The sequence below is a fragment of the Kogia breviceps genome, chromosome 20, assembly GCF_026419965.1.
Source record: "Kogia breviceps isolate mKogBre1 chromosome 20, mKogBre1 haplotype 1, whole genome shotgun sequence".
In the NCBI taxonomy this organism is placed as follows: Eukaryota; Metazoa; Chordata; class Mammalia; order Artiodactyla; family Physeteridae; genus Kogia; species Kogia breviceps.
The window spans coordinates 13,716,375-13,733,266 of record NC_081329.1 but is presented as its reverse complement, the minus strand read 5'-3'; the positions used below and the strand labels follow the sequence as shown (position 1 = coordinate 13,733,266).

At 37.1% G+C, this 16,892-nt stretch overlaps 1 long non-coding RNA gene across 1 annotated transcript; it reads right to left on the bottom strand.

Annotated features, from left to right (window-relative positions):
• Positions 1-475: 475 nt before the first annotated feature.
• On the bottom strand, positions 476-14,016 carry LOC131747472 (uncharacterized). The gene is made up of 3 exons (XR_010838515.1): positions 13,965-14,016; positions 3,226-3,327; positions 476-555 (listed from the first exon to the last, which is right to left on the bottom strand). It is a non-coding gene; the product is annotated as an uncharacterized lncRNA (long non-coding RNA).
• Between the last annotated feature and the right edge of the window lie 2,876 nt (positions 14,017-16,892).

Below are 16,892 nucleotides of genomic sequence, written 5' to 3'. Positions count from 1 at the left end.
TATGTTGACCAATTCTAAATTTTAATTTCAAACACAGTTGTTTCCTCCAAGCTCCAAATATCTCCAACTGCCTAATCAACATTACAGTTCAAAAGTTGTGTTATTTTCACTTAAAAATGAACTTAAATGTCAGTGTACTTTTTACTCCTTATCTTTCTGTTTGGATCAGTGGCACCTATACCCCATTTGACACATGCTTGAAATAATTTTTGACCCTCCTGCCTGGTGACAACCACCTTTTCTCTAAATTGTGCTGGAATTGGACTTTTCTTGGGAAAGAATTGTAGTCACAGACTGGAAGGCTTGTGATGCTTTAACGTGTGAAAATAATCACCCACGTACTGCTTCCTGATGTAAGGATGTTACATACAGACTCAGTAAGAAGAAGCATGTTATTTAAAAGCAAAGCTCAAGAACTGTAATATGACCTTTTACCTGTGTATCAAGTGATCTTGAATGTCCAGGTAACTACATTGAGAAGCTGCACCATAGTCAAGAGTCAGCAGCAAGATGCCACAAAGTCCTTCTGTATCTCCATCAGGATTTACGAGTGTTCTGACAAAATATGAAAGGTGACACCATTTGAGATACACCATAAACTAGTGAAGATTCAGTCCACATGCTGCACTTTTTCTAACTCTCTTTCAAGCCTTACTCATCAGTTATTGATTGCTGACCAATGTATTACAGGTGATCAAATACTTATCCCTGAACATAAACTATTCCAACTATTCCAAATAATTCCAAACTATTCCAAGGATTTTCTATACTTGTCCAGTATTTCATGGAAAGACTAGATTTCTAGGATTCTTGGTGTTTCCAAATTCCATGATGTCCTCTGTAACTTGTTCAGTGAACAAACCTGATGTGTGAGATGCTTATCACAAAGCAAACTTATTTGAATTATTATTTTCATTAAGTTTTCCAGAACTCTATTTCATCCTACTTTTGGATTAAGAAAAAGAAAAAAAAAGCGGTCCCATTATTTTCTGAACATTCTTAGGTAATACAGTGTCCGATGGTGACTTTTAAGACATAAAATACAAACTAAATTTTTAACAAAATAGAATGTTAGAATGTTTAGTTCCATGAAATAATCAACAGTTTGATCTTCATTCAAAGATATTCTTTCTTCTCTGTCATCAGCTAAGGTAAGGGAAATGATCAGCCTCTTCCCTTCTCCCTCTCCCTCCTGCTTTCTCAGTAGCTACTACTTCTGCCCTCCAGGTTTGGGGCAGGGAGGACTGGAGGGGAGGAAGAGCGATCAGGAAAATCCTTATTGAATTGGTAGGCAGGTTTCATTCTTGAGTCTGGAAGTTGTTTGAAGAAAACTCTCTCCTCTTTGCAAGTTACTAGGTTTTCCGGAGCCTCGCTTTCGTTGCTCCACCCCTCCCTCTGTTCATTCGTAGGGATCTCTGACTTGTAATTCTCCTCTATTCTGGCCATTTAGTCCTTCTGTAGCTGTTCAGAATTCAGAGGTTGAACTCTAACAATTCTCTTCATGAGTGGGTACATAGGGCTCTGGGGAGTGGGGACAGGGCAGGAGGAAAATAATTAAACCATCCATAATCTTATTTCTACCTTGTCCTAGTCATCAGTCAACTCAGCCTTTGAGTCGGGAGAAAAGAAGTGTAAAAAGACATTTTGAGACGAGACGTTGAGGACACAAGAATTATAAAGGAAGTTTCAATGGGCCCTACAGGAGAATTACTTCCACTCAGTGTATAAAGAAGGAAATAATGTGATTCAAGTTTTAGACTCACAAATTAATTAAACTTGCACTGTGTTTCCTAAAAACTCTGAGGATCTGTGAATCTATTAAAAAATTCTAGAATTTTTTTCTTCCAGCAATAGGAAGATAGATGCTGCTTTTTTTGCAGACTTAGAAAGTAACAGTAAAAAACCCAAAGGTTTTAGTTTTATCCCTATTCACCCATGGCTGCGTGGATCTGACCTAAGTTGCTCACTGGTAGAATTCAGTCTCAGCCTCCATTCTGTCTGTTACATGGCATTGTAAAGCTGAAATTGCCTAAGACCTTGAATTTAAATTCCAAGCAATAGTTTGGAAAATCTCACAATGGCAAAAAATTTTGGCAGCAAGAATGGAAAAGTGCACTTTGTCAGGATAAAAGGACAGACCTGACCCCTGAAAGTAATCAGACGCTCTTCAAAGAAGCTTTCTTAAAGTCAAAGCATGTACTGGCTGGTTAGAAACTCCACTCCAACCAATTCTCTTAGAAGGTTAAAATTACACCAATTCAATGTCAGAGCTTTCAGTGCAGGGTTGATATTGAAGTGTGGTATTTAATTCAATGGGATGGAATTTTCCGGTACAATTAAGTCCAAAGCTATGGCTAATGTGACTATAAAAAGGGTATTTGATTATCCAAGTACTGTGACTCAGAGAATATGTTTGTTCATTTAAAATGTTCAAGATATTGAGAAGTAAATTGATAAGTGATTTGTTAACTGAAGAGGGGAGGGGAATAGTAGGAAGAGGACTAGCAAAGGGCAAGAAGATTAGAAGAAAATTAAAGTAGACTTTCAATCTCTTTCTATAATTTTTTCTTTGCTTTTAAAATATATATTCAAAAGCCTTAAAATGTGCTTATTCATGGCCTCACCAGAAACAAATACATAAAGAGAAAGAAGTCCAATTGACTTTTAATTGTTGAACACCAAATTATCAATTCAGAAAAATTTCTAGGAGAAATATAAAATTAGGTACTAATGTGAGCACACATGTACTCTGCATCTTGTGAAGATACAACATAGCTCAGGGAAGCTGAGCACAGATTAGCCAGGGCCAAGATATAGCCAGTCAAGACCATTAACCAGCATGAAGTCAGTCTAGAAAACTACAGGTCTGGATGGGGACTGCTTATACTTCTTCCTATGATAGATATTATTTGACTACTGCTATGAAATTTGAATTTATATGTCCTTTCCATTATCTTCACATTATCAATGCATTTATATCCATGCCCTACGTACTATCAACCTATTATAGTCTATAGTACTTCTTGCAAAGTCAGCCATGTTATTAGTAGCTTATTTATTTATTTAATAATGATGATTGCTAATAATTTATTTCATGATGCTCACAACAAAAACTGAAATTTTCATTTTTCATATGGAAAAATAGGAAGCTTAGTTTGTTCAGTTAAGTTCCCCTAGGCCATTTACACAACTAGGAAGGGTCAAAGTCAGAAATTGAATACATACCTGTCTTAACTTCATTCAGGGTGCATGATCAAAATACAACTGCTCTTTATTTTCTCCCCCTTTGGGGCTGGCTTCTCATCCACAATGCTTGTCCAGCCCTACCTGTCAAAAGGAAAGTGTTCCCTTAAATCAGTACTCACTATAGTACTTGTTCTTAAATAATTTGGCCAATTTCCATTGCCTACCTAGTGAACTGCATTTTTTTTTCTTTTTGGCTGCTTTGGGTCTTTGTTGCTGCGCGCGGGCTTTCTCTAGTTGTGGTCAGCAGGGGCTATTGTTCGTTGCAGTGTGCAGGCTTCTCAATGTGGTGGCTTCTCTTGTGGAGCATGGGCTCTAGGCACATGGGCTTCAGTAGTTGTGGCACATGAGCTTTGTTGCTTCGTGGCATGTGGGATCTTCCTGGGCCAGGGATCCAACCCCTAGTCCCCTGCATTGGCAGGTGTATTCTTAACCAATGCACCACCAGGGAAGTCCCATGAATTGCATTTTTAAAGAAGCTTCTAAATACCTAGAAGGGCAAGGCCTAATTCTATCAAGCAATTTTCTATCTGGATGCATTGGAGCCAACGGGCAGGTGAAATATTGGGGACTAGATTTTCTCTCATCTCACATTATATAAACAACTTTTAACTCCACCAAAGTGGGAGGAAAGGCCATCTTCTCTTGTAGTTTCTCTACTGTCTTGGGACTGTAACTTGCACAAATATAAATGTCCTGGACGGACAATAATGACAATGATAGGAAGCAACATTGAATAGAAAACTCTTCCTATGTAATTGTTGAACATTTAATTTTTATTTAAAATCCCTATTAGTATGTAAAACTCAACTAAAATCTTTAAAAAAATTATATAGAGAACAGCATACATGTCTCAAGCCAGGCAAAATCTCTTATTAACAAATTTAATTTCCAGCAATCAAATAAGCCATCCTCCTCAAAACATCATTTCACAAATCCAGTTGTCTTGCTTCAGCCATTTCATTAGCTGATGCCCACAAATGAACTGACATCCTTAGAGTTTTTATAAATTTTATTTGCAATATATATTTTAGCTGAGCAATTTTTCCTCATGACCTAAATAACCTAAGGGCTCAACTGTCGTTCTTCATATAATACTGACTTGCCTTCTGTCAAAGTTAGAAGTCCTTTCACCTTGTGATATGCCACCTTCCACCCCCTGCTACCCAAACTCCCAGGTTCCTAAAACATCAATGGGTCTTCTACCTGAAGCTGCCCTTTGAGGTAATGCATTCTTTTGAGTCATCTGTCTTTAATTTCCTTCCTTTGCTTGTCTCCCACTCTAGTTTCAGTTAATATCACCTGGCATTCATATGACATTACCGTGATTGCAATATTTTGGATGCCATCTAAAGAGTTTCCATATTTTGCAACTCCCCTGTAGATAAGCTCCCATCGCTGGGAAACACTGCGGCCTCCTACTTCTAGTTTCTTCACTAATAGCTGACACTCATCACAATCAGGGAGTCAGATCCCCGGGAAGAAAGGAATTCCATCTAGGGTGGGATAGAATAACAATGTTGCTAAGTGTACCTCCCACTTATTGAGTACTTACTGCACGCAAAGCGACATGCTGAGTTCATTTCTTCCTCACAGTGATCTTATGAGAATGTATTCTTTTCCTTAGAAATTTCCAAAGTGAGGAATTAAACACAGAGTAATGAAGTCATTTGCCCAACATTACACACCAGCAAACGGTAGCGTGGAGATTTTAACCCAGGCGGCCTCACTCCAGAGCCTGCTTGCCCAGCAATATTATGAAGTGCCCATAGTAGTATGGGTGGACAGTACCGAGAAGGCATAGTGGTGGGCAGCAAAGCAAATGAAGATGGATGCGTTTCTGGATGTACAGTGTTAAGTGGGGCCCAGGCTCTACAGCTGTTTGAAAAGAATAAAAATCAGCGTGAAGGGGATATCAAGGATGAACGCTTTCAAGACTGCAAATTCATTTTACTCAAACTCAGTGGGTAAGAATACAGATGGCTGCATAATTTAAGCCGGTCTATGTAAATGATTAGCAAAATAACTCAAGCCCTTGGCCTTTGGAAAAATTGTCAATGTGGTTTCAGATGCTTGGAACCTGTGCTCCCTGGACTAAGCCAGGCAGGGTCCCTTAGGTGAATCAGTGCCTTCAGTGAATCACCACCCAAACGTGTAGGCTATGTACTGTATTTTTATTTATTAAGCAACCATGAAAGACAAAGCTGCAGGGAATTCCCAAAGCACCAATAAACAATAAAAGAAAGACCCACTGTTGTTTTGTTCACATTTCAGTTTTCCCACATGCCCCTCTTCTCAAACTGCAAAATTGCTGTTCATGCCCATGTTGACTTGAACGAAATGTGGTAATCTGTAGGGATCGTTTTCTTTTAGAAACAAACAGCAATGAAGCTTGCTTTTTAAATCTTCCTTCCATTGATGCACTTGAGGATTTAAATTGCACAGCTGAAAGTAATGAGCACTTGGTACCATTTTCCGTCTGCATCCAACTGTTCTCTCCCGTTATCTAAGAGACGTTATTTCATTCTAAGCTCCTCAGATGTAACAGAAGAGACTTTTTACCCGTTTTTTCTTTTTTATTCTCATAATTCCTTGGTTCTCCCAAGTCTTAGCCCAACCACTTTTAGTTCTTGCATGCTTTCTTTAAATGATAAAGAGCTCCTTGAAGCTGTCTCAGCAATAACGCCTTCTGCTTGCTGTTAAAAGAGCTGTCAAAATTAGTAAGTCCACAACACAAGTGTTTTCCCTATCATTCTTCTTCCAAATCAGTGATATTAGCTTCTTCTGCTGTGAAATTCTTTATAAAATAGTAATAAAAATATAGCATATTTTACTTGTAGCTCAATATGTGACTTGCTAGTCTGCCACAGCAATGGCTTCCAGTCGGAAGTGTCACCGTAAAAGAAATAAGGATTTAAAAATAAACTTGCTGATGTTCACTGACCAAGGCTTTGAAGTGTGGCTTCACCCAACCACTAATTCTCAACATTAAGAAGGATTAATTAACCCTTGGAGATCTCAGCGTGGACACACTGTCTGTTTTTCAACTAGATTGCGCTTTGGCATCCCTCCTTGGGCTGGATACACTGAAACGTGCGTCAGGGAAATGGCCTGTCCCCATTGGTGCCCTGAGCCGGTGGCTCAGTTTGTACTGAACCGTGTCCATCTGGCTGACGCTCTGCCCACCACCCTGCTCCCTAACACGCCGGGCCCCCAGCTGCTCTTCCTCACCGTTTCGAGGAGTAGCGGGGCAACAGCCCAGCCCACCAGCTTCCTCTGTGAAGAACAACCTCTGCACGTAACATACACTAGACCTGCTCACACCCAGGGGAGTCCAGCCACCAATGCACCACACAACTCTTCCCTGACACTCACGACTTTATATTGCACTACGGTATGCTGTTTTTTAATAAGAAGATTTTTTTCTAAAAAAGGAAAACCAAGTAGAAATCCAACAGTAACTCATTATTTTTTTTGGAATATACTAGTATATAAACATTGAAATGACATAAAAAAAGAGATTTGTGAGTTTTTGCTTTTTATTTTTTAGCATCTTTATTGGGGTATTGCTTTACAATGGTGTGTTAATTTCTGCTGTATAACAAAGTGAATCAGTTATACATATACGTATGTCCCCATATCTCTTCCCTCTTGTGTCTCCCTCCCACCCTCCCTATCCCACCCCTCTAGGTGGTCACAAAGCACTGAGCTGATTTCCCTGTGCTATGTGGCTGCTTCCCACTAGCTAGCTATTTTACATTTGGTAGTGTATATATGTCCATGCCACTCTCTCACTTCGTCCCAGCTGACCCCTCCCCCTCCCCAAGTCCTCAAGCCCATTCTCTATGTCTGAGTCTTTATTCCTGTCCTGCCCCTAGGTTTTTCAGAAACTTTTTTTTTTTTAGATTCCATATATATGTGGTAGCATATGGTATTTGTTTTTCTCTTTCTGACTTACTTCACTCTGTATGACAGGCTCTAGGTCCATCCACCTCACTACAAATAACTCAATTTCGTTTCTTTTTATGGCTGAGTAATATTCCATTGTATATATGTGCCACATCTTCTTTATCCATTCATCTGTTGATGGACACTTAGGTTGCTTCCAGGTCCTAGCTGTTGTAAACAGAGCTTCAGTGAACGTTGTGGTACATGACTCGTTTTGAATGATGGTTTTCTCAGGGTATATGCCCAGTAGTGGGATTGCTGGGTCGTATGGTAGTTCTATTTGTAGTTTTTTAAGGAACCGCCATACTGTTCTCCATAGTGGCTGTATCCATTTACATTCCCACCAACAGTGCAAGAGGGTTCCCTTTTCTCCACACCCTCTCCAGCATTTATTGTTTGTAGATATTTTGATGATGGCCATTCTGACTGGAGTGAGGTGATAACTCATTGGAGTTTTGATTTGAATTTCTCTAATGATTAGTGTTGTTGAGCATCCTTTCATGTGTTTGTTGGCAATCTGTTTATCTTCTTTGGAGGAATGTCTATTTAGGTCTTCTGCCCATTTTTGGATTGAGTTGTTTGTTTTGTTCATATTGAGCTGCATCAGCTGCTTGTATATTTTGGAGATTAATCCTTTGTCAGTTGCTTCATTTGCAAATATTTTCTCCCATTCTGAGGGCTGTCTTTTCGTCTTGTTTATGTTCCCCTTTGCTGTGCAAAACTTTTAAGTTTCATTAGGTCCCATTTGTTTATTTTTGTTTTTATTTCCATTTCTCTAGGAGGTGGGTCAAAAAGGATCTTGTGATTTATGTCATAGAGTGTTCTGCCTATGTTTTCCTCTAAGAGTTTTATAGTCTTGTCACATAATTTTTTGATCAATGTGGAACTGATTTTTAGCTAACTTCTAAAACCAGTCCACTGATCAACAATTTCATTTCTGTTATACTTTAATATTTCTATATACATACGGGTTCTTCTGGATTCTTTGTACATTGCATTCACTTATCTGCCTTTTTCTGCATCAATATCCACTATATTAATAATAATAGCTTTTTAATAAGAATTATATTTGGTAGGGCAGGCATTCCTGACCCAATCTTCTGCTGCAGGTGTGATTGATCATTATGGCCCTTTGCTCCTCACATATACATATGGTTTGCCAATCATATTGGTTCCATGAAAAACTTTTGAAAATTTTACTGGCAATACCGAGAACCTCTGGATCAATTTTGGGGGAAACTGACAAATTTATGATACTGAGCTCTCCCTATCAATGTACATGGCCTGACTTTCCATTTATTTAGGTCTTCTTTGATGTCTTTTAGCTAATATCATACTATTCTTTGTAAGAGACTGGTACATTGCTTTTAGTTTTATTCCTATGATCCATTTTTCCTGCCCTTGTATGTAGTATCTTTTATTTAGCAATTCTAAGCATTATTTGCTAGTATATAAAAATCAAATTGACTTTAGTACCTTGACTCTTCTACTTAGCCACGCTGTTCAATCACCTTATTAATCTCAGTGGTTTGTGGATTACTTTGGGTTTTCTCTTTCCTTTAAGATAAGGATGGTGTAGTAGTGCACACTAGAAAAGGCTGGGAGAAATGAACATTCACTGTAGATCTGAGATGTATGTGATAAGCTGTATAATACTGATATAGAGAAAAATGTGAACAATGCCTAAGGCACCCAGGCACCCTCAAACTAGGAAGTTTCTGAAGAGCTTGTGTAGAAGATGTCTGGGTGAATTTCTTTTTAGTTGTCTATTCATTGTTCAAGTTTGAATCAAACTATTCAAGAGCTTCCTCCATAGGTTACTCTCTGCCATCTTCTTTTTCAAAAATTAATTGTTGACTAATTCAGTAAAAACGTATTTTTTACCTTTTAAAGAGTATATTAAATGCAGTAGTACATGGAACAAATGTTATAAAGTAGCCAAAATGATAGCACTTTAGATGAATACAAAGTGTTTTGAAAACATCCCTATGTCAAGTTCAATTTTTTGTAACAATTACTCAAGGGCCTTCTACAGGCAAAACCTTGACCCATTAAGAAAAGTATTAGTTTGGTTATCCCGTGCTAGGAAAAATTAAGAAGATAGTAAATTTAACTAATATAAGCCATCAATCTTAGAAACAGAAATAACCCTCACCCCCATCTTTACTCTGTAATAGGTTTATCACCCTGATTTATTGGATAATTGCCTAATCCCTCTTGCATATGTAGACAAGAATTCATCAACCTGAGGTACTTAGATGTATTCATCGTTGAAAGAAAACTTCAACTAGCTAGCCATTACGTCCTAATTCATTAGCTATGGTCATCACTCAACACTTTCTAGGGAAAAGTCATACAAAGGAAATGCTTGTGAGAATTCTTTTTCTGACTCAATGAAAATTCTAATATTTTTCAATTCATGTCTAAAACTTGGAAATACTGTGGTAATATTTAGCCTACCTCAACCCAAATAGTTCTAGGGATATAATTCCTGGCTCTACCTCTTATGAGAAGCAAATCCTTGTAAGCATTAAGAAATTCCTGAACATGTTGTAGATTTTCAGTAATTGTTATCTTCACCCTTTCCTTCTCCTTTCCTCCCTGTGGTGGGTTTGGGAGGGGTGGGGAGGTTATATCTTTTAGAGGAGATAACACTTTAAAGACTCAATTAGATTTAGGTATTTAAAAGATTTAAAATATTAAATGTTCTTCCACTTAGTTCTTTATTTGAGCTACTCAAGTCTTCTAGACTTGTTACATCTGCTAGTCATACAGAAATATATTTATTTATAATCAATGCAAACAGTACTGAAGTATATTTGGTAAAAATGCAAACCCTCCACTGTTGCCATCAATCTTTCTTCCCTCCCCAGAAGGAATGAAAACAGTGTACTTTGTAACTTTAGAATGTTTTTCTATGCATTTACATAGATACATTCATAAATGGATAAAAAGTTAGAATGTTTAGGATAAACAGTTTTGTTGTTTTAATACAAATGGAATCATATAAATATTTCTGCAAAATTATTTTCTCATAATAATATGTCTTAAAGATGTTTCCATGTTTATATTTTCAGGCCTTTACCATTGAACTGCCACAAAGTAGCTTTTTATATAGTTTGGGATATTATCTAGTCATTCATTTACTAGTGAAAATTTATAATATTTACATCTATCTGTGTATATATTTTATTTTATTAAAAAATTTATTGGAGTATAGTTGATTTACAATGTTGTGTTAGTTTCAGGTGTACAGCAAAGTGATTCAGTTATACATATACATATATCCACTCTTTTTTTAAGATTCTTTTCCCATATAGGCCATTATAGAGTATTGAGCAGAGTTCCCTGTGCTATACAGTAGGTCCTTATTATTTATCTATTTTATATATAGTAGTGTGTATGTATGTATTTTACATCATCCTGGTGTGAATATCCTTATACATGCCTCCTTTTACAGGAGTGAACAGTATGTACTAAAGATACTTGGACATTACATTTTCCCAAAGGGGGGGGGAAATCCCCTACCAAGTCCTCCCCACCTACACATTCTTACATTAGCAGGACCAGAGACTCAGGAGCCTAGAAATTATATACCTCTTCCCTCAACATACAGAACATATCCAGAAGATTCCTTTAAATTCAGTTATGTGGGGCTTCCCTGGTGGCGCAGTGGTTGAGAGTCCGCCTGCCGATGCAGGAGACACGGGTTCGTGCCCTGGTCCGGGGGGATCCCACATGCCGCGGAGCAGCTGGGCCCGTGAGCCGTGGCCGCTGGGCCTGTGCGTCCGGAGCCTGTGCTCCGCAACGGGAGAGGCCACAATAGTGAGAGGCCCGCATACCGAAAAAAAAAAAAAAATTCAGTTATGTGTTTTTCAATATGTCCCCCTAGTAAATTCTCATGGCCATGTACTCTGTCTCTTCCCATATCAATCACCTCTATCAGATTCTGTAAGATTTGCTCTCTAGATTAGCTATGATTTCTAGGATCCCAGCATTGCCTAATGTGTCATACAATCAATGATGTAGCTAGTAGGAAAAAAATTGCTTAAATTTGGCCAAATGCAGGTTAGCTGAAACCCAGCTATGCAACTTTAGCAGTGTGTTCAAAAATTAATACGCACAAGAACTGTTAAAAATGAATATATATAGGAACTGGTTTTTCAAGTATTCTTTTGTTAAATATTGTGCAACCACCCATTATTCTTTTAAATATTTGTACAGACCATTTTCTAAAATGCAGTGTGTATTATATAATATATATTTATATTTTATTTGTTAGTAGAAATGATATAGCATTAATTTTTAACTTACCATAATTTATTTAGGCTATTTTGTTTCATGTTGTGGAAAGTTTAAATTTTTGCTATATGTTAGAGTTTTCTAAGTAAAATCTTTCTCTAATTTTGCAATACCAATTTTCAGGCATTATCTGCTTATTTACCTATTTTTTACTTGTATTTCTAATACAGTCTTAGATAACTATGTCCACTCTTTCAGTTTTCATAGAGAAACATCAAACAAAAGTGGCTTAGTTTAAAAAAAAAATACCGGCTTAATTTTTTCCCTTGCACAAAAAGTGAAACATAGATAAGCAGAATAGGCATAATTGTCTTTAAATTGTTATTTTTAAAGCAGAAAAATCCCATCCTTCAAGCTTCAGTTTTTTTAAAAAATTAATTATTTTTTGAATTTTATTTATTTTTTTATACAGTAGGTTCTTATTAGTTATCCATTTTATCCATATTAGTGTATATATGTCAATCCCAATCTCCTAATTCATCACATCACCCACCCCCGCTTTCCCCCCTCGGTGTCCATACGTTTGTCCCCTACATCCGTGTCTCTATTTCTACCTTGCAAGCCAGTTCAATTGTATCATTTTTTTAGATTCCACATATGTGCATTAATATACAATATTTGTTTTTCTCTTTCTAACTTACTTCACTTTGTATGACAGTCTCTAGGTCCATCCACGTCTCTACAAATGACCCAATTTCGCTCCTTTTTATGGCTGAGTAATATTCCACTGTATATATATGTACCACATCTTCTTTTTTAAAAAAATTAATTAATTTATTTATTTATTTTTGGCTGTGTTCGATCTTCATTGCTGCACACAGGCTTTCTCTAGTTGTGCCGAGCAGGGGCTACTCTTTGTTGCAGTGCACAGGCTTCTCATTGCACTGGCTTCTCTTGTTGCGGAGCACGGGTTCTAGGCATGCAGGCTTCAGTAGTTGTGACGCACGGGCTTAGTTGCTCTGTGGCATGTGGGATCTTCCCGGACCAGGGCTCGAACCCATGTCCCCTGCATTGGCAGGTGGATTCTTAACCACTGTGCCACCAGGGAAGTCCCTTCAATTCTTTTTAAATTAATGACTCATTATTAGCTTTTTTTCTATTTTTCCATATTTTAACAAAAATGTATGCTTTATTTTAGAAATAGAAAAGTGTAATTTTTTTTATTTTGCAAATAAAATTTTTTAAATATTTTAAAATAGAAAAATACAAAAAGGAGCACAAAAAACCCTAGAATTTTACCTATCCAAAATATCTATTAACATTTCATTATCTGTACAGATTCTTTTCTAAAATACAAAGTATGTTTATTATATATTATATAAATATTTGTGTTTTACTTTTCAGCAGAAACGGGATCATACCATTATTTTGTAACCTACAATTATTTAGGCAATTTACCAAATGTTAGATATTTATTTTATTCTAACATCTTCTTATCTTAGACTGTGCAGGAATAATTTTAATATAAATTAAAAATGTAAAAGCAAAAAGATAGAGAATAAGGAGAATTGGTTAAACATGAAAAAAAATGACTGAAATGATGTTAAATATTAAAAAGCAAAAAAGCAGAAAAATGCCTATAAACTGGAAAAGAATATGTAATGATGTATGAAGGTCTGCAAAGTGCCCCATGGTGTACCAAAAATAACTAAGACTAAAAAAATGCAGTGTCCAGGAATTTTCATGTAAACCCCATCATCATTTCAGCCAAAATGACCTGCTGACCCACTTGCTTTTAACTAAATTGTTTTCAATGAAATTACGTTCTATAAAATTACATTTGTCCACATTGCTTTTTCTAAGTTTTTTTTTAATGGTCAAATTATATCTTGCTATTAGGACAGAATTAGGAATCCAGAAGCCATCTTTGTCTCATGCTTAGTTCTTTCCTCTACCTCTGCACCTCCATCCCCCCATCATCTTTATCCTCAAATTTCATCATGGATCAGTTTCCATCCCAGGACCATGAGGTTCTTCCTGTGAATGTAAACGTTGTTTGGAAGATGACCTTCTTCATACCATACCTTCAGAAATACCCTGGAGTTATGGCTTTTTAACCATAGAATATCTAACTCTAACTCTCCTAGCTTTAGGATGTTCCCTTCAGTCCTTTTTCAAACTAAATTTCATGTATCATGTTTTTACCTCTCCTTGTAAGATGAAGACTAAGCATTTTAAGTGAACTCTTGAATTGGTGCTATATACCCAATGAACAATTCAACTAAATCAACTAGGCTACTCTGTTGCTCATTGCAAAATTTTTATGATAGCACACTCTTTCCATATATAGCAAGAACACTCTATTTCCCCCATCTTATGGCTTCATCCTCAAATTCCCAAAGCTATCTGCACAATGTTATTCCCATAACAGCAATGCAATAGAAAAAACCCCCAAATTATCAATATGCCTGTTTTTGCAGCCCTTCTCACCTGAATTCCAAAGATTCTTGTTTAAAAGGCAATCTACTGACCTCTTCCCTGTAGCCCCAAGTCCAAACAGCAAGCTGTCTGTGAGACTGTGCTTTCCCAGTAGCCGTACCTAGAGTAAAGGAAGGGTAGAGGGTTTGGTAAGAGTGAGATGTGGTGGACATGGTGCATGAGAGTGTGTTGAATGAGGGTTAAGAGGTAGGGAGGAGCTAGTGAAATAGAGGAGCGGAATGGCAAGAGGAACAGGAAATTGTTACTTGTGCTTTGTGTGTGTGTGGTTTTCATAAATGCATAATATCGAAAGAGGAAATTATGTTTGAAAGCATTTATGGTAAAATTCCTGTGTCATGGGTAGAGTAAAATGCCTGGCTGGACTTGTTAAGAAGGTGAAAAGCAAAAATGATGCCTCAAAGTTTCTGGAGTGAGATTTGTGTTTCCTTTTAACATGATTTTTGCAGAGACTGGATCACGTGGAGACAAAGCTTATAAATATGATCACCTGGTCAAGAACTGAATAACTTGTCCTGACCACTTCACACAGTTAAAATTAGAATAAAAACCATCCTCCGCTTGATGACAAGCTCCCAGAGAACACTCTAATACCAGGGGCAAGTCTGGCTCCCTTGCCATCATTTTTACTTCATCCATCTAACAGAAATTGCACACAAATCACCAACCACATTCCATCTCAAATTTCTCTCAACTCTCCAATGAATCCATATCCTATTTTGCATTAATCCCTTTCAGCCTAACCACATCACACTCAGCATCTCACCTGAGAATGGAACACAAATCTGTCATCTGAGCAATACTGAAATCTTGCTGTAACACAACTAGCTGCCGTGTTTAGGAAACTGCATTGTTCTGGAGAGAAAACCGGAGAAATCATGATCCATCTACAAATCCCTCTATACCTTATGGCATCCTTTTATCACTACCATGCCAAGAGGACCAGAACTCACACTGGCAGTAACAGGAAGGGAATAACACTGGAAGTATATCAGATGTTGGGTTCAAGTGCTATGACAATGGCAGCAAGATTTTGCACATAATTTTGAAAGAAACCCTACCATAGTACAATATAAGGCTATCCTCAAGAATTTATCTGGACCTACTTTGTAACCTCCCTGTGTCTCTCACTTTCCTTGCAACTTCTGTCTGTTATTACTCCTCAGAAGCATATCTTTATGTTTTCCCTTATTTGATTTGCAATACCCTGTCTCATGAAGGTTGTCCTTGTCCTTAAGTTCATGCTTCCCCTAAATCTACCTATTCACTCTTTACTGTTACATTCCTGGCACCTAGGACAATGTTGGTACATAGTACATGTGCCCATTTGATGGTGCCTACATTCTATGTGTTCTTTACTCCTGTTTCAGTTCCAAAAGCTAAAACTGTACCCCCTAAAGTAGCATAAAGGATCTGCACTAACTTTAATCATCAAAGGAAAAATATTCATAGGAGTTCATAATAGTTAAGTTAAAGATAGGAGAAAGCGCAGAAAAGTCCTCTGTTAAGAAAAATAAGGACCAAATTATGTTTTGCAATTGTTTACAATGCTCTAGGAGCTAAAGTCTGTGAAAAACGCATAACTAGTGGTTTCTAAGAAGGTGGGTACCTTTGTCAGGGTGGTCAGGAAAGGCCCCTGTGAGGCTATTTTAGTAAGAGAACCAAATAACGAGAATCAGAGAACCATGTACAAACTTGCGAGAAGATCATTCCAGGCACAAAAAAGAGCAAGTTCAAAGGCCCTGAAGCAGGGGTGAGCTCAGCATATTCTAGTGATAGGACCAGCAAATGAAGTGATGGTAAGAGGTACTACCCAAATTAAAGAACATTAAAAAAACAATGAATATTTAAGGATGAGATAAAAGTTATTTTTTCACATCAATAACCTGGAAATTGTGAGATATCCTGTCCAGAGATTTGAAATAAAGAAATTAGTTCCTTCACCCACAGTAATATACAAGGAAACATTTACCAGGCATATGTTATGTTAAGTTTCCTTAATCTACAATTCTTAATAAATTCTATTGAAGAATAGCATACTTATACAGAAGTGCCCAAAGCCTAAAAGCAATCAGTACACATATTCATTTAACAATTGTAATTATGTACCTGGCCATGTTCTAAGCACTGGATACAGGGGTGAAATGAAAGAGATCACACATCTTTCATGCAGCACTTATCTGAAAGGCAGGAGATAGAAAATAGATACATAAACAAACAAATAAATAAAACCATTTCTCATGTTGGTCACTGCTATGATGTGAGTATAGCCGGGTAACTATGTAGTAACAACTCACTATATTTGGCCTTACTGATTTTAGAATAGAAAAAGAAAACTTCTACAACCTTGGTTTTCATTTTTAGTATATATATAAGTATCACCTGGGGAACTTTTAGAACTTCTACCCAAGGCTCCACCACAGAAACTAATTCAATAAATTTGTTGGGGCCTGGATATCTGCATTTTAATTAACATCTATGGAAACTTAAGCAGCTGAATGCATAGGGAAAAACTTTTTAAAAGAATGATCTAGATGGTAAAAATATAAATTTACCCCAGGACTATCTAGAGAGATGGAGACAGAGACAGACAGATAGACCAAGAAAGAAAGAAAGAAAAGAAAGAAAGAAAGAAAGAAAGAAAGAAAGAAAGAAAGAAAGAAAGAAAGAAAGAAAGAAAGAAAGAAAGAAAGAAAGAAAGAGAAAGAAAGAAAGAAAAAGAGAAGGGAAGCAAGGAGGGAGGAAGGAAGGAAGGAAGGAAGGAAGAAAGAAAGAAGGGGAGAGGAGAGGAGAGGAAAGGAAAGGAAGGAAGGGAATGACTAGGTTGTTCTGCTGGATAGTTTTCAGTGAAATAGTGGTTCCAGTCAGGTGAGTATATTATCACTGTATTGATTTAGTACATACTTGGAATCTTAGGTACTAAGATAAATGATCAAAGAATTATACATTCTCAGACTTGAAAA